The sequence below is a fragment of the Eptatretus burgeri genome, chromosome 6, assembly GCF_056783735.1.
Source record: "Eptatretus burgeri isolate ZD-2024b chromosome 6, Ebu_testis_v1, whole genome shotgun sequence".
Classification (NCBI taxonomy): domain Eukaryota; kingdom Metazoa; phylum Chordata; class Myxini; order Myxiniformes; family Myxinidae; genus Eptatretus; species Eptatretus burgeri.
In genome coordinates, this window is record NC_140966.1 from 100,729,911 (window position 1) to 100,755,530 (window position 25,620).

At 47.2% G+C, this 25,620-nt stretch overlaps 2 long non-coding RNA genes across 4 annotated transcripts in view; one reads left to right on the top strand and one right to left on the bottom strand.

Annotated features, from left to right (window-relative positions):
• Nucleotides 1-23,502, bottom strand: part of LOC147025459 (uncharacterized) — a 58,405-nt gene extending 34,903 nt beyond the window's left edge. The window contains exon 1 of one of the 3 annotated variants that reach the window (XR_015059540.1): nucleotides 22,841-23,497. This is a non-coding gene — a long non-coding RNA (uncharacterized LOC147025459). Of the gene's footprint in view, nucleotides 1-22,840 lie in introns of all 3 variants that reach the window. The other 2 variants (XR_015059539.1, XR_015059538.1) reach the window with 2 other exon arrangements.
• The window catches only part of LOC147025460 (uncharacterized), an 88,492-nt gene that overhangs the window by 15,402 nt on the left and 47,470 nt on the right, over nucleotides 1-25,620 (top strand). The window lies entirely within an intron of this gene.

A 25,620-nucleotide genomic window follows, 5' to 3' on the forward strand; every position in this document is an offset into this window, starting at 1 on the left:
AACAACGGTGGGGAAATCTAACTGAACACAGACTTATCGATCTAACTGAACTAAGGACCTTTATGGTGTTCTGCAAATTTCCACAGCCGTAACAATACCCCCTCCCCTTTTTACAGACTCGTCCCGAGTCGTCGAATTTTCATGTGCCATCATGTGTAAGTTTCCCCGAGTACGTTTTACCTTCGGATCCCTGAGTGCGACATTTCGTGTATTCATGTCCCAAAAATAAATAACCTATGGGCTGAGTAACGAACTGAACAAACCCACTCATACAGACGACTTAAATAAATTGCCGGCGCTATGACACACATGCAGGGGGGAAGCAACTCATTTACAATTTTCCTTAACCTTATCCTTATACATTTCACACTAAACCATGGCCCAGGACCGATGGACTGTGTGGGGAAAAAGAAAAGCAGGGAACCAGGCTACTCACACGCAGTCTCTGGTTTGCAGGTGACAGGGAATGTGGCCGGCTGCTCAAGCGCAGTCGTAGGCCTTCCCCGTGAAATGAGCGCAGTGAACACAAGCGGTACACGGGCTGCCAGTGCAGTCCCATGTGCGGCTGCCTACAGGGCAGTCCCTGCAGCATGCGCGATTATCCGACTCAAGGAAACACAAGCAATGACTGGATGGATGGGTGGATGGAACACACGGTGCACGGGCTGCCAGTGCAGTCCCGTGATGTGGCTGCCTACAGGGCATTCCCTGCAGCACGTGCGATGATCCTGGCGCACATGGCAATGAATGGATGGGGCAAATGCAACAAGGAAGGGCTAGCAGGCATGGGGCCAAGGCAAAAGGCAGGCAGACAAGGCATGGCAAGGCAAAACAAGGCCGTTGTAGCAAAACGGGCCGGTGGTGAAGCTGACCGGCACAGGCCTTGCAGTAAAACAGCCGGCAGATGAACGACCGGCACAGGCCTTGCAGTAAAACAGCCAGCAGATGAACGACCGGCACAGGCCTTGAAGCAAAAACAGCCGGCAGATGAACTGACCGGCACAGGCCTTGCAGTAAAACAGCCGGCAGATGATCCGACCGGCACAGGCCTTGCAGTAAACCAGCCGGCAGATGATCCGACCGGCACAGGCCTTGCAGTAAAACAGCCGGCAGATGAATGACCGTCACAGGCCTTGCAGCAAAACAGCCGGCAGATGAACTGACCAGCACAGGCCTTGCAGTAATGAGGTTCGTGGAGGGAGTGCGGTGGTGCTGGCCACTCAGAAGGCGGGCTCGGACCTACCCTACTGTCTCCCTCCCAACCTATTGCCTTTGCCTGTCTGTCCATACCCACTCCATTGATTTGCAAAAAATCCAAATTTAGCCCCAACTTTTTTTTTTTTTTAGTTCCCTTCTATAATTTCGTCTCCCTAACCCCCTTTATTGTCTTTGTCTGGCTAACCTATCGTGTCTCCTAGCCTACTTCCAACCCTATGTTCCCTTCCTGGAGGGGGATAAGGGAGAGCTAGCGTCCTGTGTCAAGGCCCAATTAAGCCTCAGAACGGCCTGCTCAGATCTCAGCAATCTACTCACCCAAGGTGAGTCCAGCGGCCGACAAGGAGAGCGAAGGGATGGATGGTGCGGAGGGGTACACTTCCTATCTACCCTAACAATTATTAACCTTAAACTACCCCGGGGCTTTACAAAAGCGCCTCTCGCTTAAACTGCTGGTTCTACCAACCCAGATTCCTGTCGCCTGTGTTGGTGTCCTCACAAATTTCGGGCCATGCCCTCAAATTTTCCTCCCATGCCCTGACACGGTCTCATGGCTGGGACGCGTGGCTCCCTTGGCAGGAACTACCCTCTGCCGATTCTCAAACTATGGCACCCCCGGGCCCTGCAACTGCCTCCGAGCCTACCAGCTCCCTAAACACTGGGGAGTGCCCTCCCTGGTGACTCCCCTGAAATGCTCACATGGCAGATTGGCGCCCCGGGCCCCTTCCCTGGGTGCCCGTGCCCAATGCACTGCCCACGTGGCCAATGGTGCCCCGGGCCCCACATCATGCAGACCCACCCGTGCCCACTACGCTATCCCGGCCCCCCATGGACCCTTGGCCTACCACGGCCGATTAGCCCGGTGCCCGGGGTACCCACTAAGCGATACTCACCATTCGCAGCCACACTCCCAGCCCGTCAACAGGGCTCCTGCACCCCTCCAAACGGGTTTGGAGCCTACGTTCCCACCAACAGCAAAACGACCTCCATTTTGTCAATTTGACTGACCCACTAACTCACTTTACACTGACCTCAGGGTCCCTTGGGTGGGAATCACTCCTCCCACCAATCACTCATCGCACCATGCATACCACATTCACTCCATACACTCAGGCCCGCTGGCCCTCACTCACTCATCATGTACATTTTCCATTCTCTTCTCACTCCGTCGTTGAACACTGCCATTCTTCTCACTAAATCCCATAACTATTTTGTGCTCCCTCGTCATCCCTTACACTAATAGCACATCCTTTTAATCTACGTAGCTAAGCTACGTCCCCACTACACACTCACAGTCTGTCACTGTCCTCAAATATCATTTTTACATTTCCCATCCTCAATCTGACCTAAAATCCCTCTAACTAATCCATTCCACGGGCTCCATGAGGACTTATCCTGCCCCATGAAGCCGGTCTAACGAACGCTAACCCTTCCCCCTAACTAGTGGTATCCTGTGCCCGGGCCAAGGGGGTCTTCCACCCCTTGCCCAGGGAATCCTGTTCACCTGAAGCGAGGCTTGCTTTTTTTTTTCTTTTTTTAAAATAGCTTCCAGAAAGGAGGCGTTACCCAGTTCCAACGCCTCGCTCCTTCCCGTTTATCACTCCGCCCCACTTCCAGCTCCTGCGGGAAGCTTCCAGAAAGGAGGAGTTACCCAGTTCCAACGCCTCGCTCCTCCCTGTTTATCGCTCCGCCCCACTTCCAGCTCCTGCGGGAAGCTTCCAGAAAGGAGCCGTTACCCATTTCCAATGCCTCACCCCTATGAACCGACCAATGACGAACGATCTCCCCCTTGCGACGCGTGGGAAAAACAGGCAGGAAAATCCGCGCACCATCGGAATACCTTCCTCTTTTTCATGGCGTTACTGGAATCCCTTGTTCCTTTTCCTTGGTAGAGACGGTTTTACAAGCGGAGTGGGTTGTAGTGTGGTTTATGGAGAAGGTGATGGTGGTTGGTCCAAAATAACAATAGTAAAGAAAAACGGATATCTCAAAGATCACAGCCCTGTGACACGAATAATCCCATTAAACAACGGTGGGGAAATCTAACTGAACACAGACTTATCGATCTAACTGAACTAAGGACCTTTATGGTGTTCTGCGAATTTCCACAGCTGTAACAATATCTATGTATATATATATATATATATATATATATATATATATATATATATATATATATATATATATATATATATATATATATATATATATATATATATCCCTGTGTCGTAAGGGGTGACCAGGGTTGCGTCAGGAAGGGCATCCGGCGTAAAACATGTGCCAAATCACTATGCGGATCATATGGATGATCCGCTGTGGTGACCCCGAACGGGAGCAGCCGAAAGAAGAAGAAGAAGAAGAAGATATATGTATATATATATATATATATATATATATATATTTCTATATACAGTGGGGAGAACAAGTATTTGATACACTGCCGATTTTGCAGGTTTTCCCACTTACAAAGCACGTAGAGGTCTGTAATTTTTATCAAAGGTACACTTCAACTGTGAAAGACGGAATCTAAAACAAAAATCCTGAAAATCACATTGTATGATTTTAAAATAATTAATTTGCATTTTGTTGCATGAAATAAGTATTTGATCACCTTCCAACCAGTAAGAATTCCGGCTCTCGCAGACCTGTTCGTTTTGTCTTTAAGAAGCCCTCCCATTCTCCACTCATTACCTGTATTAACTGCACCTGTTTAAACTCGTTATCTGCATAAAAGACAGCTGTCCACACTCAATCAATCAGACTCCAACCTCTCCACAATGGGCAAGACCAGAGAGCTGTTTAAGGACATCAGGGACAAAATTGTAGACTTGTACAAGGCTAGGATGGGCTACAGGACAATAGGCAAGCAGCTTGGTGAGAAGGCAACAACTGTTGGCGCAATTATTCGAAAATGGAAGAAGTTCAAGATAACAGTCAATCTCCCTCGGTCTGGGGCTCCATGCAAGATCTCACCTCGTGGAGCCTCAATGATCATGAGAAAGGTGAGGGATCAGCCCAGAACTACACGGCAGGACCTGGTCAATGACCTGAAGAGAGCTGGGACCACAGTATCAAAGAAAACCATAAGTAACACACTATGCCTTCATGGATTAAAATCCTGCAGCGCACACAAGGTCCCTCTGCTCAAGCCAGCGCATGTCCAGGCCCGTCTGAAGTTTGCCAATGACCATCTGGATGATCCAGAGGAGGAATGGGAGAAGGTCATGTGGTCTGATGAGACCAAAATAGAGCTTTTTGGTTTAAACTCCACTCACCGTGTTTGGAGGAAGAAGGATGAGTACAACCCTAAGAACACCATCCCAGCCGTGAAGCATGGAGGACACGTGAAGCATTTGGGGATGCTTTTCTGCAAAGGGGACAGGACGACTGCATCGTATTGAGGGGAGGATGGATGGGGCCATGTATCACGAGATCTTGGCCAACAACCTCCTTCCCTCAACAAGAGCATTGAAGATGGAGCGTGGCTGGGTCTTCCAGCATGACAACAACCTGAAACACACAGCCAGGGCAACTAAGGAGTGGCTCCGTAAGAAGCATCTCAAGGTCCTGGAGTGGCCGAGCCAGTCTCCAGACCTGAACCCAATAGAAAATCTTTGGACGGAGCTGAAAGTCTGTGTTGCCCAGCAACAGCCCCGAAACTAGAAGGATCTGGAGAAGATCTGTATGGAGGAGTGGGCCAAAATCCCTGCTGCAGTCTGTGCAAACCTGGTTAACAATGACAGGAAACGTCTGATCTCTGTAATTGTAAACAAAGGTTTCTGTACCAAATATTGAGTTCAGTTTTTCTGATTTATCAAATACTTATTTCATGCAATAAAATGCAAATTAATTATTTAAAAATCATACAATGTGATTTTCAGGATTTTTGTTTCAGATTCCGTCTTTCACAGTTGAAGTGTACCGATGATAAAAATTACAGACCTCTACGTGCTTTGTAAGTGGGAAAACCTGAAAAATCGGCAGTGCAGCAAATACTTGTTCTCCCCACTGTATATATCTTTACTGATATACACTTCCGTTCAAAAGTTTTAGAACACCCCCGTTTTTCCAGTTTTTACTGAAATTTAAGCAGTTCAATTCCAGTGAATAACCTGAAGTGTTACAAAGCTGAGCGGTAAATGGCCAGATGTTAAAAAAATTTTAGGTTACCAAAAACTAAAAAATAATGTAAATTTCAGAGTTGTTAAAAAAGGCCCTTTTCAGGGCACAAGTAATGGGTTAGCAACTGCAGCTGTTCTGCAGCAATGGAATAAATTAAGCCTTGAAAGTTGATGCAAAAATTCCTACAGATGTCCCAATGTTCGTTGATTACTTACAAACCCTCTGTCTGAAAAAAGCAGTGTTGGAACAGACTGTGTTGCTACACCATCTGAAGCATTATTTGGACAATATTGCAATGCAGGAAGTTGTATATTGCGATCATAATGGCAAGAAAAAGACAATTAACAGTGGAAGACAGGCAGTCCATTATAACCCTGAAAAGTATAGGTCTTTCCTTTAGAGAAATTGCAAAGAGGCCAAGGTTTCAGTGAGTACAGTTTCCTACACCATCAAAAGGCACTTTGAAACTGCTGGTAGACCCAAACCACAACACAATCAGAAGACAAGTTTCTGAGAGTCAACAGCTTGTGTGATAGGCGGCTCACAGGACAGCAGCTTCAAGCACAGCTTAACAATGGTCGAAGTCAGGAAGTCTCAGTTTCAATTGTGAAGAAAAGACTTCGAGCTGCAGGTTTTACAGGTCGAGTGGCAGTAAGAAAGTCATTACGAAGATAGCAAAATAAGAAAAAGAGGCTTGCCTGGGCCATGAAGCACCGCCAGTGGACTTCTGAAAACTGGAAGAAGGTCTTATGGATCGATTAATCAAAATTTGAAATCGGTTCATCATGCAGGGTTTTTGTACGCCAACGAGTAGGCGAAAGGATGGTTCCTCAGTGTGTGACACCAACTGTAAAACATGGAGGAGGAAGCGTGATGATCTGGGGCTCTTTTGCTGGATCCAGAGTCAGTGACTTGCACAGAGTGACTGGCACCCTGAACCAAAAGGGCTACCACAGCATTTTGCAGCGCCATGCAATACCCTCTGGTCTCTGCCTCGTTGGTCAGGGGTTCATCCTACAGCAAGATAACGAACCAAAACATACCTCCAGGTATGTCAGAACCACCTCAGAAGAAAAGAACAAGATGGTTGGCTTCAAATCATGGAATGGCCAGCACAGTCTCCAGACTTAAACCCCATCGAGCTGGTTTGGGATGAACTGGACAGAAGGGTGAAAGCAAAGCAACCAACAAGTGCAACACATTTATGGGAACTTCTGTAACAGTGTTGAAAAAAAACTTTCCCAACAATATTTGATTTCCATTGTAGAAAGAATGCCACGAGTATGTTCGGCTGTTATATCTGCAAAAGGTGGATACTTTGATGAGTCAGAAATTTAGATTAAATTTTATTCAACAAAACGATTCCATGATTTCTTTTTTATCTGCAAGTGTTTCTTTGTTCCATACTTTAATTTCAGGGTACATTGAAACATTATACTGCTTAAATTTCAGTAAAAACTGGGAAAAAATGGGGGTTTTCGAAAACGTTTGACCAGTACTGTACATGTACATATACCAGCAGGGTATGCTTGCACATTGTAAGCAATAACAAATCATGCTTCCCCATTGTCTCGGTTCCTCACCTGCATTTTTTTCTTCTTTTTTTTCACCCTCGTCTCAGGAGAGGATATTGTGTCTGGGTCCATTTTTCTGTCTGTTTGTCCGCACAGAACTTTCATGTTTTGCTCCACAACCGCTTGTCGGATTGAGAGGAAATTTTCACCATCGGTGCGACTATTCATGTAGAATGTTTTGATCATAATCATGACGTCATATATCACGTGGTGTGATAGCTCTGTTGGAAAAACGGAAAAACTTTGGACCTCTGTATCTCTGAAATCACACCAAGGAAAAACTTGAAACTTGGCACACGGCAAGTACTCCTCATTGGAAATAAGTGCGATTTTTTTTTCTTCATGTCATCATTGGTCCCTTCATTACAATATCATAATTACAGATGTAGAATGTCACATCTGATCAGTACGAAAAATTTTGAGGGTCATTTATGGATAAAATGGTCCACAGAAATTTTTTTTGACATAGTGGACTGAGCCAAAATTCAGCATCGGGGGGGGGGGGGGAGGATGGGTAGAATGCACCATAAGCTGAACTTTACAACACATGAATTTCATCTGTACAAAAATAACAAAATATAAAAAGCATTAAGCATTTTATTACTTTAAAAAAAATTGCACGTGAAAAATATAATTAAAAAAGAAAAAACACAAATAAATAATGGCTGTCCACATTTGCTTTTTTGAACTGTATAAAATATGGTACTGTGAGGAGCGCAGAGGGGGAGATTGTTCATGTGATATTCATCATAGCTTTTTTAGATGCTGAGTCCTGAATAATATACAACAACGCATTCAGAGGAAGATCAAAATAAAAATGCAAAGCCCGTCCGCATTCAAAATGTGTAGCCTTTGATATCAAAATCTTATTCTTCTATTTGTTTTGATGGGCATCGACAGGCAAGCACGCTGACACCGAGCTGGAGCTACATGTATGTGTAGGTTATGCATTTTATGAAAACAAATCGAACGTGAAATTCGGTATGAAAACAAATTCGGTTTTTGTAAGTGTCTTGGGTGCTGTGGTTCGCAATGCCATATTGATTGCTAAACAAACCAAGGTATGTATGCACTTAGAGTGGTGATAAAGCAGAAAAAGAGTGTGTTCACTTGACCTTTTATCCCATGTACGAGACACAAATGTTGATCTGAATTGCAGTACCATGGAATACGGTTGTACTACATGTGGTGTCCGAGGCGCAGCGGAACATGGAGGGCGAGAGCGCAGCAGCGACTCCGCTTTATTGCCCGACCGGATGTACATCAACGCCACCCCTAGCGGGCGAGTCATGATACACGAAAACCCAATCACGTGATACAGCACACTCCTCCCCTCGTAAAATGACAAATCAAATGATGAAATGACAATTATAACATAACCAAACGAAACCAATCAACAGTCAAAATCCTCCAAGTACCGCGGCCGTCTCCTGACCTGCCTCGGACGGGCAGCGACGCCAGACGGCCCAGGCTCAGACGCCTCCTGGCAAGGTCGAGGTGACACCCTCGCCGGACTTTCCCCATCCGCAACAACAACCGCCCCCGGCCGACAAGCTTGCTCGTCGTCCTTGAGTAGGACTGAATCAGGTGAACACCCCACAGGCGCTGACATGTCCGGCCCTGGCGGTACCACGTCTGGCCACGGAGACATCACAGGTGGGGGTCCCACATCGCTTGGCACGGTGGGGGGGGGGGGTGACGCTGAACAGCGATCATGCATTTGGTCCATGTGCCGCTTCCACACCTCCCCACCATCAGTCCGCACCATGCAATTGGCTGGCCCCAGCACCACAGAGACCACAGCCGGCACCCATTTGGAACCGTGGAAATAATCGAGCACCATTACCCGCTGTCGCACATCAAAACCGCGCAGCAGCATCGGGCGTGACACTGCCCCACTCACCGACCCTCCAGGTCGCAGCAAATCCAGTCTGGACCGCAATGCCCGTCCATAGAGACGAATGGCAGGAGAATCGCCCGTGACAGGATGAATCGCATTCCTGTATTGGAGCAAAAAGACATCGACCACAGTCTGCACAGGTGCAACATCCCCCCCCCCCCCCTTGCGCAAAACCCGTTTCACCATCTTAACAAACGACTCCGCCTGCCCATTCGTCGCAGGATGATACAGTGCGGACCTTCGATGATGAATACCATTCTGACGCATGAACTCATCAAATACACCTGCGATGAACTGTGGACCGTTATCAGAGACCAGAACCTTGGGTAATCCTTTATTCGCAAAGATCGTCCACAGTTTTTCTACTGTAATGTTTGCTGATGTATGCTGCATCACAACAACCTCTGGCCATTTGGAGAATGCATCGATCACAAAACATTTTGCCATTAACCGGCCCCGCAAAATCCACATGGACCCTCTGCCAGGCCCTGGCTGGGGGAGGCCATAGTCCTGAAGCTCGACGCGGGTTATCAGCATCTATTTGTCACGTGGTGCAACGCTTAACCAACTGCTCCATGTCTTTGTCCAACCCCAGCCACCACAACAGGCTACGAGCAAGACTCTTGGTCTTCACGACGCCAAGGTGACTGACATGCAGTTCTTCCAAACACCGCTGCCTGAACTTCGGTGGAATCACCGTCCTCATTCCCCACATAACGCACCGCTGGACCAACGACAGCTCCGATGCGTGCGACGCGAAAGGCTGAAATGCCGGTGTTGAAGGAAGATCGCTCCAATTCCCCGTATAAATCACCTGGACGACATGGGCGAGCACTGGATCATGAGCCGATTACACCGTGACCTGTTTGGCCGTGATCGGCCCGCTTTGGACCTGGCCCAGCGTGAACACAACCCGGTCGGCCGACTCAGATGCAGCTGGACCCTCCGCCCAAGGCAAGCGCGAGAGCCCGTCGCAGTTAGCATGCTTTTCGGTGCTCCGGAAATGAATATCGTAATTGTAAGCAGCAAGAAACAGACACCACCGCTGTATCCACGCGGCTGCTACCACCGGTACCCCGCGTTCGGGTTTCAGGATGAATTGAAGTGGTTTGTGATCCGTCTGCAAAGTGAAATGCCGCTCCAGCAGGTATTGATGAAACCTCCGCACACCCCAGACGAGGGTGAGAGCCTCGCGCTCGATCTGGGCATATTCCCGCTCTGCTGCGGACAGGGTCCGGGATGCAAAACAAACAGGCCGCTTGGAACCATCGTCCATCCTGTGGGAGAGCACTGCCCCGATGCCATATGCAGAGCTGTCGCATGCCAATAAGAGCGGACGCGCAGGCTCGTAGTGCATGAGGACCGTATCCTCTGTGAGCAGCCGCTTGACGCGGTCGAACGCCGCCTGGTGTGCAGGCCCCCAGGCCCAGCGCTCATCCTTCCTGAGCAACTGCGTTAACGGCGCAAGCTGTGAGCTGAGCCCGCACATGAACCTTTGGTAATACTGGGCCATACCAATGAACGAGCGCAGCTGCGTCTTGTCGCAAGGCGGTGGCATGTGCTGAATCGCCTCCACCTTCCGAGGGCCTTTCAACAGCCCCTCCGGCGTGATGATGTGCCCGAGGTATTCCAAGCGCTGCTTGAAGAACGCGCACTTGTCTCTGTTCAAGCGCAGGCCGCACACTTCTAGCTTCGTCAGCACTTGGGCAATGTTCGCAAGATGCTCGTCCTCCGTTTTCCCCGCAATGAGCACATCGTCCAGGTAGGTTTGAACGGGCAGGCCAATGCAAACCTGATCCATGGCTTTCTGCCACAAAGCTGGGGCCGCAGCAATCCCAAAACAGAGTCGGGTGTATCGATAGAGCCCTTGACACGTGTTGATTGTCAAAAGGTCGCTACTCCCGGGATCCATCGGCAGGTGAAAATATGCATCACGCAGATCAAGCTTCGTGAAGTATTGACTCCCCGCCAATCGTGCATATATCTCATCGATTGACGGCAGTGGATATTGCTCCACGCTAAGCCCCGGGTTAACCATGGACTTGAAGTCCCCGCACAATCGGACGTCTCCATTCCGTTTCAGCACCGTCATGACCGGGGTGGCCCAATCTGAGTACGACACCCGTTTGATCACTCCACAGGCCTCCAGCCTATCCAATGCACCCTTGACCTTGTCCCGCAGAGCATACGGCACCGGTCGTGGTTTACAAAAACGAGGAACCACCCCCTCCTTCAGGAAGAGCTTTGCCTCCACGCCCTTGAGTTTCCCAAGGTCGTCGAAAAACAAACCTTGATGTCTTTGAAGAATCTTCTCCAACTGATCCTCCCATCGGCTCGGCATGGGTTGCACAAGGTGAACGGCGGCCCAGTCTAGCCTGATGCGGGTCAGCCAGTCTCGGTCTAGGAGAGACGGACCCCTCCCCCGCACGACGTACAACGGAAGCGCGGCAACCTGGCCTTGGTACCGCACAGACACGTTTGCTATCCCGACTGGCGTTATCTTCTCACAGGTGTACGTGAACAGTGTGAGGTCGGCCCTGATAAGCTTCAGGCCATTGAGTCTACGCGCGGTCTGCTCGCCGATGATCGACACCGCCGCTTCCGTATCAACCTGTAACGTGATCGGCGTGTTGTTCACTTCGACTTCCACCATCATCGGGCGCGCCGCCGCAGGACCAATTGAAAACAGGCCCATCAACGGCTGCCGGTTTCGCCCCGGGTCGCCGAGGTCGCCTCGCACATCGCCGTCCATGACCTTAACGGTGGCCAATGCCCCTCGGCACACACGCTTCAGATGACCCACCTTGTGACAACGTAAACACACTGTGTTTTAAACAGGCACACACGGCGCAGGTGTCGACCTCTGCATCCCAAACACATCCGCGGGGTCACCTCGCCGCTCGTGCGGCGACGTCTGGCCCCGACCCGCACCGAAGGTTGTGCGTGCGTCCCGGGGCGCTCGCGACACCGCGTGGGCCCCTGGGCCACCCGCATGCCGCGGCCGGTGATGGCCCGAACATCTCCGAGAGTCTGCTCGACAACTGTAGCAGTGTCGACCGCCGAGGTAAATGTAATGGCTTCACCCTTCAGCCGTAGAACCGCCGAAACCATTTTCGCATCTCGCAAACCAGAAATAAAACGATCTCTGAGCCGAGCTGGACGCTCCTCTGCCATGAACTTGCAGTCCACGGAAGAATGCTTCACTCGCGCCACGAAATCAGCGACACGCTCCTTTGTACCTTTCGTGAGGCGATCAAACTGGTATCGAGCCAGCTGTAATTACTTCTCCGGCGCCATGTGTGCTTTCATCTTCTGCATAATGTCCCGAAACGACAGCGTGTCCCCACTGGGCTTGTCCGGCGCCACCAAATCACTCAGCAGTCGATAATGTTCCGCCGATAGCGAGGCGAGCAAGATCGACTTCTGTTTGCTCTCGTGGACCACATCATTCGCGTAGAAATAGCACCCCAATCGTTCCGAAAACAATTCGAAGTCGTCTCCGACGAAAACGGGCACCTGTCCGTGCGCCGTAACTCGTCGATCAACCATCCTCATCAGCCAAATGTGGTGTCCGAGGAGCAGCGGAACATGGAGGGCGAGAGCGTAGCAGTGACTCCGCTCTATTGCCCGACCGGATGTACATCACCACCACCCCGAGCGGGCGAGTCATGATACACGAAAACCCAATCACGTGATACAGCACACTACAGAGTACGGCATTATCATGGAATAGTTTCGTATTACGGAGTGCGGTAGTATCATGGAGCATTACCATACTCCATATTATCCAGAACAAAATATATAAAACATTAAGCATTTTATTACTTACAAAAAATTGCAGAAACAAGAAGAAATAAAAAAATAAAAAATATTTTTAGATCCTCATGGAGGATCTCTAAGTCTTACTCACGTTGTTGTTCTTCATCTTCTTCTTGTGGACTTTTTTGTTTCACAGCCTACAGTTTTCATCGAAACTTCCTGAAACTTGGCATATATATGTAAAAATACCCTGTGCAGACAGGAACCATCTCCGATTTTGAAAATTCCTCCTAGAAAAAAAGTTATTATGTCAAAATATCTCCGCTAATGGAAATTGCCTAAAACATTATCTCCGAAACCAGGCAAGCTTTTTAAATTCTGTTTGTGGGAATCGAACAGGGCATTAGGAGAGATAACTTATCCTAAACCTGATACATCACAATGCCGTCATATTCGTTTTTATGACGTCATCATTAAGAGGAGGAGGATCTGCTCGTTTCAGCTTGTTTTTTCAACAGAGGGATAAAATCTCAAAAAACAACCAAACAAGGTCGGAATGACACCATATTACGATGCTAAGACACAACACCACAATCCTCTTTTGGATTACCATCATGATATCTTTTGAAATTTTAATTTTGTTGTGGGATTGTGATGGATCGGTGCCCCAGGCAAGATAGTCTTACAGTCTTGGGGGATTTTAACGCATTGAGTTGCACTGACAGATGGTTATGAGACAAGTGTTGTTCCCCATGTGTCTGGAACTATGAAACAGAATAGCAATAAGTTCCTTCACTTTGCAAGAAGTCATGGACTTCTGGTGGCTGGTTCATAGTTTCAGCACCCACAGGCTCATTGCTGGACTTGGTATTCAAACGCTGGCAGTGTGGCAAAGGAGAGTGTCCATGTGCTCATTGATGGGCACTGGAGGATGATCCAGAACTGAAGGCTCCACCGGAGTGCTCAGTTCCTCAATACTGACCACAGGCTTGTTGTCGCAACTCTAAAGTTGCACCTAAAATTCAGGAGAATGGTACCATCCCAGCCTAAGCTGGATGTTGGCAAGCTCAAGGATGAGAGGGCAGCTGAGGAGTTTGCAAACAGGTGGAGTGGAGATTTGGGGGGCCTGGGTGCTTTGGGGAATCCTGAAGAGTTGTGGAGTGCTTTCAAGACTACCATCCTTGAGGTTGCCGGTGGATGTGTTGGAACCCACTGTCAGGTGAAAAACGTTGTCTCCCAAGGGACATTGGACACAATTGACCAGAGTTGCAGGGCCAGTCTTAATGGCAGACCTGAGCTGTTCAGGGAGTTTTGGAGTAAAACTGTGCATGTGCCGAGGGATGACAAGGAGGCCTATGTGCGAGGAATCTGTGAAAGGGTAGAGCATCACCTGTGCTCAAGTGATTCTCGTCCTGCTTACAGAGTAATTTGTGATTTGCATTCCTCCAAGCCCGTCCCTCTTCTTACTGAAGTTAGAGCAGACTATTCCGGGTTCTTGACAGAGGAGTCCGAAGTGAAGTCCGGCTGGACCAGTGACTTTGAGCAGTTGTACCAGGCTCACTCACCAGTCATTGAATTGGACATCTGGGGTGTAACTATCCCCATTGCTGACCCTCCAATCAACTGTGAACAACCTTCGCTTGTGGAAACATAGGCTGCGTTGAACCAGTTGATAGGGGGTAAAGCTCCTGGGATCTGTAACATCCATGCTGAACTTTGCAAGGCTGGTGGAAATGCTGTGCTCATGTCATTGCATGCAGGTCTGTGTTCTGCCTGGAACACAGGCATCATCCCAACTTACTGGAAGAGGGGCCTTGTTGTCACTCTCTGTAAAGAGAAGGGTGATTTCCAGGACTGCAACTGCTATCGAGGCATGATGCTCCTCTTTTTGCTCAGATAATTCTTGATATGGTTCACCACCAACTGCTTGAGCACCAGCACCCAGAGCATTCGGGCTTTACACCAAAGGGGTCAACAATTTACTGTATCCTTGCTCTTCAGGTCCTCACCAAATGCAGATGAGAGTTTCAGCAGGGGCTGCTCGCAGCGTATGTTGATCTTTCCAAAGTGCTCGATTCAGTGAATTGGGATACCCTCTGGAGGATTCTCGGTATTCTTGGGGTGCCACCAAAACTGATCAATCTGATCTGAATTCTGAACTATACTCTGGCACTGAGAGTGCTGCGAGGTGTTGTGGTTCCATCTCCCATTTATTTACAGTTGTTACTGGAGTTTGTCAGGGGTGTGTACTGGCCCCAACACTTTTCAGTGCTTGTCTGGACTGAATTCTGTGGCGGATGTCTGAGAGATCAAGCTGTGTTGCATCATTTGGGAATGTCAAGTTTTCTGACCTTGACTACACTGTTGATTATTCAGTCATCTCTGCGGAGGCACTGGTTATCCTTGTGGGGATCCTCGAAGAGCTGAATGAGGAGTCGGAACCACTGGGATTATGGGTTTCCTGGGTCAAAACTAAGATCCAGGCTTTCAATGACATCTTAGATGCTGCTATCTTGTCTGTACCTGTTTGTGGTGAGGATGTTAAGCTCACTGAGAGATTCACTTACCTTGGCAGTGATATTCATGGCTCCGCATGTTGTGAGCCAGAGGTCAACAGACATCTGGGTTGAGCCTGGGGAGTTATGGATTCACTGTATCATGGGGTGTGGCGCTATCGGTACCTATGCAAGAGGACGAAATTCCAAGTCTTTAAGTCTTTGGTGCTTCCTCTCTTGCTCTACAGATGTGAGACTTGGACTCTGACCATGGATTTGAGATGGAGACTTAACTTCTTCAGGAGCAGGTCTCTTCAGAGAATCATTGACGATTGCTGGTCAGACTCTGTGTCCAGCGAGTGGTTGTTGTGAGAGACTCAGATGAGATTTGTTACCTGCATAGTCTGTGAGTGACAGTTGCAGCTCTATGGACATGTGGCTCGTTTTCCTGATGCTGATTCTGCTCACCAGATTCTCTCAGTGAGGGTGCCTTATGAGTGGAGGAGGCCAACAGGCCAACCACATTCCTCGTGGTTGCAGCAGGTTGATCGACATCTCAAGGAGATGGAGATGGGCCAGGAATCTGCCTGGGGGATGGCCAGACGGAGGCCCCTGGAGTACCGGCGGAAAGTGGACGCAGCGACTCGCTGTTCTGGCACATGCTCCCATACCTGACCTGACCTATGATGGAACAACATCAAAAATATATTGTGATGCGAAACCATAAGAGGATTGTGGTGTCATGTTGTGGCATCGTAATGTGGTGTCATTCCTACCTTGTTTGGTTACTTTTTTTTAGATTCAATACCTCTATGTTTTTACATTTTTTTAAATGTTTTTGTTTTTCATCATATCATTGGTCACATCATTCAGTGGCCATATTGTATTTAAAAAATAAATCCTTCAAAAATCTTCTTCTCTGAAGTGGCTGAAAAAATTGAAGTGAAACTTTACACGTATGACCGGCCGGCCTGTCCATGAGGAACAAAAGGTTCACACATATGATATCATAGGTCACATGGTTGGCAGCCATATTGGATTTACCTGAAAACCTATAAAAGTACACCACTCAAAAGAAGTCCTGGTGAGGGTCTGCAATCTCTGATTGCTCTTTTTCTTGTTACGATATTGTGGTACCTATTGGTGTTTTTATGTTAATATTTTGCCATGAAAGCAGATTGCACAAAATGGTACAAACCAAAAAAAACCTCTTCACTTGCATCAACAAAAAAAAAGCCTCTTCATTTGCAGAAACTACCGACTATTAATATATTGCAGCAACTATTCGCATGTTTATATCAATATTTTGTCACGAATGCAGATTCCCAAAAATGGTAAAAAGCACACTCCGTTCGTAATTGTGGTAAAAAAGCACCCTTGTGGACTGCATCTCCATGCATTGTAATCAGGATATAAAGCACCATGTTGCGCTCAATGAAGTTATAATTTCTGAACATTCCTTCATCTTTTCTTCAATCAATATAATCGTCCGAACAGGAGAGAAAAAAATTTATGCTTCCTGCTTTGCTTAAATAAATACACTTGGTTATAAAAATCGCTAATTTGTTGAAATTTTCAGATTTCACTCCAGATATCAACACTTAACTTATTTAGTCCACAAGATCAGATTCTCAAATCAGATATAATATTTTGATTATATTGTTGCGGATCCAGGGTGGCGGGATTCTCATCCGATCCTTGGCGCCACCCTCACCACCGCCGTCTCCGGGATTTATAACGCCGGCCGGCTCGGCACAGGCCTCGGGTCACGCGTCTTCAATCACGATACCAACGTAATTCTGAACCTTGCCAGTTGGGGAAATAGAACCCATGGTTACAGACTGGGTTTGTCAGATGCCGAGCGTTTTCTGCCAGTCTGTAACCATTTTGGTTTTATATGCCAATCAAACGGATCGTTCGACGCGACACGAATTAATCCATAGCGGAAACTTCATCCGAATCAACCAGATTTATTGGGGAACATCGGGGAACAGAACACAAGCAAAATTCACGACAATGTTTTTATTAACAATCTTTAACCCGCTCTTAACTAGGGATCTACGGATTACAGGTTTCGAGGGGCTCACTACCGAGATATGTCTTAGACAACATGCAGGCAAGACAGACAGACAGCATGCATGCAAGACAGAGTACTTGGTGATTCCTCATGGACGAGAGGAAAGTGTCGAAAAGCACTAATGTCACTCGTAACAAGCGCATGTCCACGGATTCGAGCTCCCAGCTCGAATCACGCCGCATGACAAAAATGGCGCTCGTCCTCCTTTTGTCGCAGACCTCACGCACGCACTCTCGCGCGCTCTGGCCCCGCGCAATGTCGACGGCACAAGACCGCCAGATCAAAGATGGGCCTCAGCCGATCTCTCCCAAGGTCCAGCATACAAGTCTAGACCTGACCTGTTCACCAGGCCTCCTTCACGAAGCAGATCGCAGACAGACACAGCAGATCACGACTCCCACCAGTCATCTCTCATCCAACCAAGGGTATACAGACCTCCTGCAGCCCTTTCCCTTCCTTTCCTTTGGCCTTGGCTCGCTTCTCCAGGCCACAGAAGGCAGACCCGGCATGCCCAGGTCCAGTTTCTCTCCCGGCAGAATCACCACTCAACTCTCCTTCGTTCGCTCGTTTTGAATCACGAGCACGCCTCGAGAGTGACTATTTCCACACACTCAACCCTTTTCTCTCTTTTGCAGTTTTCTTTCGTTCGCTCGCTTCGAACCACTTGCTCCTCCCCTTTTTGAAGCCGACAAAACTCCTTCCCTCAGTTTCACTTCCTCTTTTTGGCTACACCCTATCAGCCGACTGGGCGGGGCCTATCCAAGATGGGGAAGAAGAAGAGGGAGCCCTCGTTCCACCACCACTGCACAAACAATAAAACAGCCTCTTACTCCTCCTGACACACATGTTACGTCCATTTTACCAAACAACCTAGCTAAACATGAATTTAATGGGTGATCTGAGCTAATCCTATATTTAGTTGCATATTAAGGGCCATTTCCGTAACACTACCCACACCTTTCTCCCGAGGCTCTCCCGAGCCTCCATCTTGGGCAGCCCACGGCAATGGCCCTGTCTAACATACAGCACAGATCTCCCATTTACTCTAACCCACAACATGAGAAGCACTTAACTCCAAAAACCAATGTCAGTAAGATTGGCATGTCCCTATCCTAGTGTGTCGGGTCACCAATCTAACAAACAAATTCACACTCTATGCACACCACAACATTCTAATTATGGATTTGAATGGGAGGGCATTCAATTTTACTTTTAACACCAATATTGGCATAGGAGCAGGCCATTCAAAGGTTCAAAGTTCTTTCACGTGTTGGCTCCTTCATGCCCCCTCCTGGCAGTATTGTCTATTCACCCCTGAGGGTTTCCTCACTTCGTGGCCTCATTGGCCTCTCACCTGGTGAGTTGTCGGCCCAGCGGCCTTATCTCACAAAGAGTTGTTTGGCCCACTGAGCCCACAAAATGGCATGAATCTTCTGCCGCAACAGCCCACAAAATGGCATGAATCTTCGGCCGCAACGGCCCACAAAAATGCTTCGGCCCATATGGCCTACTCACTAGCAGCAGCAGGCAACAAGCCCTGCATTGGACAGCAGGTGACATTGACGGGCACACACGTCCCATTACCCATACGTGCACCGCCAGCATTGGTGGCATGGTGATATCGATGGTAAACAAATGTAGTTCGGAGGCGTTCTTGAGGACGCAAATGGGTGTGATGACCTTAGACCAGGTGAGATGGAGTGTACCCTTAACCTTCCTTGCCTGACTTGTTTTGGTTGTTCTCTTTTTTTTTTTTTTCTTTTACAGACAGGATGGTGTGTTTCTTACTCAACTGTTTTCTTCGTGGATGTGTGCTCATGACATACTGGTGGCCTCTCTGGCACTTGGAGAGGGTGACCTAGCCTGGCCCTTGTTTACAAATTCTCCCATCAACACTACTCGTACCAAGTGTCACACATGAATGGTGCGGAGGAGAGTCCAATGAACCAAACCATTCACTTTTAGCTCAAGACAATGCGACAAACCCTGCTATGGCTAGAATGATCCGAATGACCCATTTTCCTGACCTGGCACACTGCTCCATTCTACTAAACCTGGGCAAGGCCCTTGTCTTTTTTTTTCATTTGGTGGTGCCAGGCATAACTCGCTGGCTGGGGAGTGTGACTACGACTAGGCCTCTTTGCCTGCTTCCAATCGGGGTGGAGGAAACCCAGTGACCTCGGGGTTCACCTGAGCGTGCTTCTGTTGCTCCTAAGGGATGGCTCTCTCTAGCCCCCATCCGGTGCCCTCCTCGCACCCACACTGTGCACTCCTGGCACTGAACCTACCGTGCTCTCCTGGCACCTCAGACAGCCTTCACTTGCCAGGAACCCCCAAAGCCCTGCTGCCCTATTTCCCGACTCACCAACTTCTAATACCATGTCACACTACCAGCCAGTATCCCCATACCTTGGCCTGCACCTACCCCTCGCAGTCCGCCTGCACAATGGAACAGCAGCCAGAATCCATGTCAAATCCTCTAAGTCCCCCTAACCGACACCAACTTGGTTAAGAAACTCCTCCCGACAGGGTACGTTGTTCGCACTCACTCTCCTCATTTGCACAATCACGCCACTCACCCAAACACTTTAGTCATTCATTCCACAGTGCCGCACACCCAGTCCACAACACCATCCAACACCTTTCACGTTTACGTGAAAACGAAAACACACCAGTCCCTCAGACCCCACTTGGTCATCAAATTTAACCAGTACACTTTTTCATGAAATCCCAATTAATTTGTCACTACGCCCGTCATCCACTGGCCTCCTCCATAATGCCCAAATCGTTTATTTCCAACAGTTTAAACCAGACATCAAAATCTCTTCACCAGCCCGATGGAACCTCTGCAAGGCTCCAACCAGGCATTTCTATCGTTCCTCAAACAAGCCACTCTTTGTTATCCACTTGTTTCAGGTGTGTTTAACGCGCTGCCTGTAATGTCTCCACCACTTCTTTTTTTTTAATAATCACCCTAATCCACTTGTGCCACTCTTATACCTTCTGTCATCTCTCAATTTGCAATCACTTTCGGTGCAATTTTCAATCAAAAATTTCTTACATCCCCATATGGCCTGCTTCTTTGGCTCATTGGAAGGGAAGTAAGGGAACGGAGCCCTCATTTCCCATTACATGACCGCGCTGCCTTTTCGCCACGGCTCAAAGGGGTCATGTCTCAATTGGGGTCGTGGGCTACCCCCTCCTTTTCTCCAGGGTTCGCGGAAGTCAGGCAACCCACAATCGGTGGAATGGCCTCCCCCTCTTCTCCAGGGTTCACAGAAATCAGGTAAACCCCAATCGGTGGAATGGCCAACCCTCTTCTCCAGGATTCACGGAAATCAGTAAACCCCAATCAGTGGAATGGCCTCCCCCTCTTCTCCAGGGTTCACGGAAGTCAGGTAAACCCAAATCAGGGAGACGGCCTCCCCCTCTTCTACATAACTCCCTGAAGACAGATAAACCCCACTCAGCTAGCCAAACCCCTCGTGTGCTCAGAAAGGTTAGAAGACCAAGTGACACACGCCAGTGCCACCCGCTACTCATCTGCACTCTACCCCAAAGTTCCTGTGAGGCTGATAGAGAAATTAAAATCCAATTTCTAAATTGGATTTCTAAAATCCAATCTTAAACTGCTCCTGGATGCAGCACCTCCAACTCTGTAAGAACCCCTGTGGAGCTCTCCATTATGGTTTCCGTCCCCTGGCTCAAGTTCTGTCCTGGTGGCATTTCTATTTCCCCTTGCACCTCTAACCCAGTTCCTATGTCACCATTCATTCCATGCTCAGGACTCCCTCACACAGCAGGCTGCACACATTTCAAGGTTATGTGTTGACCTTCCACACATTCAACCTTGCCGGCGCACTGACCAACCGCCTCGGTCTCGCACTCCAGGGTTACATTCTCGACCGCCAGGTAAGTACCCACACACACACTTCGGCCTTGGCAGCACATACCGGTGCTGTCGTCTGGAGTGTGGGCTCACAGCATTCATTCACAGGCACTCCACACACACATTCAGGGGTCACGCATACGTGCACCCCATCGGACAGAGTCTCCTCATTAACGTAAAATTCAATTTCTACCCTAAGCTCATCATCCGCACCATGTATGCATGTGCCCACGTACCTGCTTCGTTCCAGTCACCTCTGTCCGGTCGCTTCTCTCCAGCAGGTTACTCATCATCGGTTCGCCATACTCCTCTGGGGCTGTCAGCTCCACATGCTGGACCTGCTGAAAAAGTATTTAATTCGTCAACAACCCCATATGCTCCCTCAATGTCTCCTTCACCAGGGTTTGCTCTAATTGTGGTGTCATCCGACGAGTGATGTCAATTAAGTTCCGCACCACCAACATTACTCCCTGTGGTGATGTCACACATCCCATATTATTGTGCTGTTCTACTTCCTGCCTCCATTTTCTTTTCCATTCGAGTCGTTCTACCTCTCCGAGCCTTTTGAGTTGTTCTTTATCTTTCCGGAGTTTTTCCATCTCCGCGTACTCCAACCTTGCTCTCTCCTTTAGTTGGTCAATTTCAAATTCGTTTTCTTTTTGTTTTCTATCCCACTGTCTCTCTTGTTCTTCATTCTCCAATATCGTCGCTTCCTTCAATTTGTTGATTTCCTTTTCTTGTTTCATTCCTTGTTATTTTTGTTTCTTATCCCACTGTCTCTCTTGTTCTTCCTTTTCAAATCTCGTTGTTTCCTTCAATTGGCTGATTTCCTTTTCCTGTTTCATTCGTTGTTCTTTCACTATCTCCTCTTGTTTCCTCTCCCACTGTCTCTCATGTTCTTCCTTCTCCAATCTCATCGTTTCTTTCACTTGGTTGATTTCCTTTTCCTGTCTCATTCGTAGTTCCTTCTCTACTCTTTCTTTAATCTGGCCTTGGCTTCTAACTGTTCGATCTGCACAGTGTGGTTCCTTAACGTTCCATTCTCCATTCTCTTTCTTTCCTCTCTTAACATCCTCAGCTCGTTTTGTAATTCCGTCTCTTTGTTTTGATGTTTCCGTAACTCAGAAGCTTTTTTTTCTAATTCCTTTCCCATCTCCTCACCTCTTTTGCATGCTTCCTCCCTCATTTCGTCCCTTTTCTTACTGTATTTCTTTAGGTGTTCCTGAAATTCCTGTTCTCTTTTTATCTCCCCTTCTCGGCTTTCTCTTCTCTGATTGCCTGATCTTACCTCTTCCTTCTTCCAAATCGTGTTCACATTTTTCCTCTTCCATCTTTGTTTTCCATTCTTCTTCCAAGTTCTCCCTATCCCAGGAGTTACTAATTTGCTCCTCCTCTATTCTTTTGTTCAGTTCGCGCCTCTCATGTTCCAACCTTCGGGTAAACCCTTCCTTCAGTTGTTTCAGTTCCAAATCCTGTTCACATTTTTCCTTTTCTAGCTTTTTTTTTCCATTCTTCCTCCAAGTTCTTCCTATCCCAGGAGATACCAATCTGTTCTTCCTCTATTCTTTTGTTCAGTTTGCTCTTCTCACATTCCAAATTATGGGTATACAACACTACTAAATTCTTTTTTCCACATAGTTCGTTGACTCTGTTGGCTACGTCCTCTTTCAGCACCGAATTTGTTCCCTTACATCGGCCAATTGTTGTGTCCCTCCATATACATAATTGTTCTGAAGCTCGTCTGCGTGCCGTTGTGCCTTGTCCACTTCAATCTGCAATTCCTTTATATAATTCACAACAACGCCTCACCTGTTCCAAGGCATCCCCCCAATCGTATCTGAAGCTTGCCAATGTTCGCTTCGTCGTCTTGCTTCGCCTGCCATGGCACATGTCATGATCACGTGGTCTGAACCGGTGGGCGGGAGCGCTTCCCCTGTGCCGTGCGTTTTGTTGCACTATAATTAGTGCTCTCCCGCTTCGTGTCACGCCGAGATGGAGCTGCGCCGTCATTTTGCGACTCCATTTTCTTTATAATTTGTAAGTTTTTTTTTCACCCGATCAGCTCAAACATAAAATCAAAACTCAGAATCAACACAATAGATCCAGACAAAGTGGTTCTTGCTGAGTTTGCTACAAACCAGCTCATCATCAGAGTTGTGCGTGGCTTTTGTAACCTGAAAGTCATTTTGACACAACAGCAAAAGCAATCTCTGCCAAGATTGGGCTTTTGAAGTCGCCTTGCCAATTTGTCATACCTTAACTCGCAAGGACAACATATCAGTATTTTCAGTGCAGAGGAAGAAAACCTGATCAGCGATTTGGAATGCCACTCAAAGTCTCTGCATACTTTGGTTGAACGTCCATTAGACGATCTACTGCCTATCTTTAGAAATAACCAACGATTTTGTTTTCATCTCGACAGTATGTCTGATGACCACAACATGACAAACTGGAATGGCTCTCGGTGGAGTGCAATCCTCTGCCAGTCTGAACAGTTTACATTTTGTATCCCACTGATGGGTTGGATCTGAATTAGGACCTGAACCAACACTGAATTGGCTAGTTGGCACATAACCAACTCGTCAACCAAGTTTTGTCATAACTCATCCACAACTTTTTGAAATATAATGATATACAGTACTGTATAGTGTTTTTGATATACATAGTTTATATATATATATATATATATATATATATATATATATATATATATATATATATATATATATATATATATATGAAATATAATGATATACATAGTTTTTGGCACCATCTCTCAATGGTGAAGAAATAATAAAAAAAAAAAACTTTCGGATCCAGGTCCACAACCTTTTGAGATATTCTGTTCAAAAACCGACAGAAAAAGAGGGGTGAAAACATAATCTGGTGGAGGTAATAACATGGCAAATGTATGTAACCCGGCCATCCATAGAATTGAAGCGATATGGTGTTTGCCAAACATTATTCCAGTACAGACTTGCTTTTTTTCTGAATTCTGACATTTCTGCTTTTAAAACTTCAAGTCAATACTGACCTCAACATCCCATGTTTGTACTGAAAACATCTTCACGAAGGATAAAGTGAAGATTTAATCTCCAAATCAGTCAGAAAATACAAGAGTTAAATCCATTTCAATGACAATAATTTCATATTTTTCTGCGACCAAAGAGTAAGTGGCAAGAGCATAAGTTAAATAACATATCATTAATATTCAGTGAAGAAAAGGGGGAAAAAATGTTTTTATCCAAACAGTCCAAGAATAACTTTTCAACAATAGAAATATTTTAAAAATGTAACAATTATTATTGTCAAGATGTGGGCTCTCGGTCGATTCACAGAGGTCCAAATTACTTTCAGATGGACCAAATCCCCGATTATTCAATAAACCTCGCAGGGATGCAGTTTCAATTCGGATGAACCAGGTGATAGGACACCAATTGACCTCCATCTGGGCCATCCTGGAAACGTCCACCAGAAAGCTAACAACTTCTTATTTTGGTTACTTGTGAAGTTATATTTTTACAGTGTTAGAACAACTTCTCCGTTTATCCAAAAACTACAATTGTCCCTGAAATCTTGCAGTTTTATGTAAAGTGCTTTACCCTGCAGTGTGAGAAGTATTTCATCATATATCCATTGACAATGATGTCCTTGTGATTCTGCTAAAAGAGATGCATTTGTGCGATGAAAGTAGAGCAAATATTTGAGGATTCAATCTCCATGCATTTCACAGGAGGCTTTCAGTATATAATTGCACTTCGGTAAGGTTTACAGCACACGACTGCACAGTGATCACCATGGTCACACCAGATGAAAACCTGCATAGGCACTTTATCAAAGTACAAGGTCGACACATTTTAAGTGTGCATAAGGGTACACCTGAGTGTTTACAACCTGGTGACCTTCCTCCAGCTCCTCCTTCCATTTTCATGGACGACTTCAATTACTAACATCCTAACTGGGGATACTATTACTCAACAGGTAATGGGGAAGAACTCTACAACTGGGGTTCACTGTCAGACTTGACCCTTCTCTTCGACAGGAGACAACTCATCACCTTCCACTCCAACAGGTGGAACAATGCCACTCACTCTGACAATAAATCCATACTCAAGGGAATTTCCCACCAGACCCCAACAGCCAAGAGTTCGTACTTCCCGAAGGTTGACTGGGAAGGCTTCAGCAACATTAAAGGTGATATCACTGCTATTCTTCCTGTCCCAAGTTAACATTAAAGGTGATATCACTGCTATTCTTCCTGTCCAAAGTTCTGCAGATATTAATGGTACCTCTTGTTTTTTTTTAAATGATGAATTCAGTGCTGCCTCCAGTCCTGGTATTGGATTGATGACGAAGGGGGCTGGCTTAGGTTCCTGGGGTCCTGAGTTCAAGCCACTGTTGGCCATTTAATTAACACCAGGTTGGGTTGACTCAGCCAGTCATCCTTATGAGGTCAGCAAAATGATTACCGGTGTACTGCTAACAAGGGCATTGCATTTGTGGCACAACGACACCCCCAGCCAATGATGCCACTCGCAACCTTATGTTGCACATGAAAGAGGAGTGCTGCCTCTAAGTCTTGCATTCCA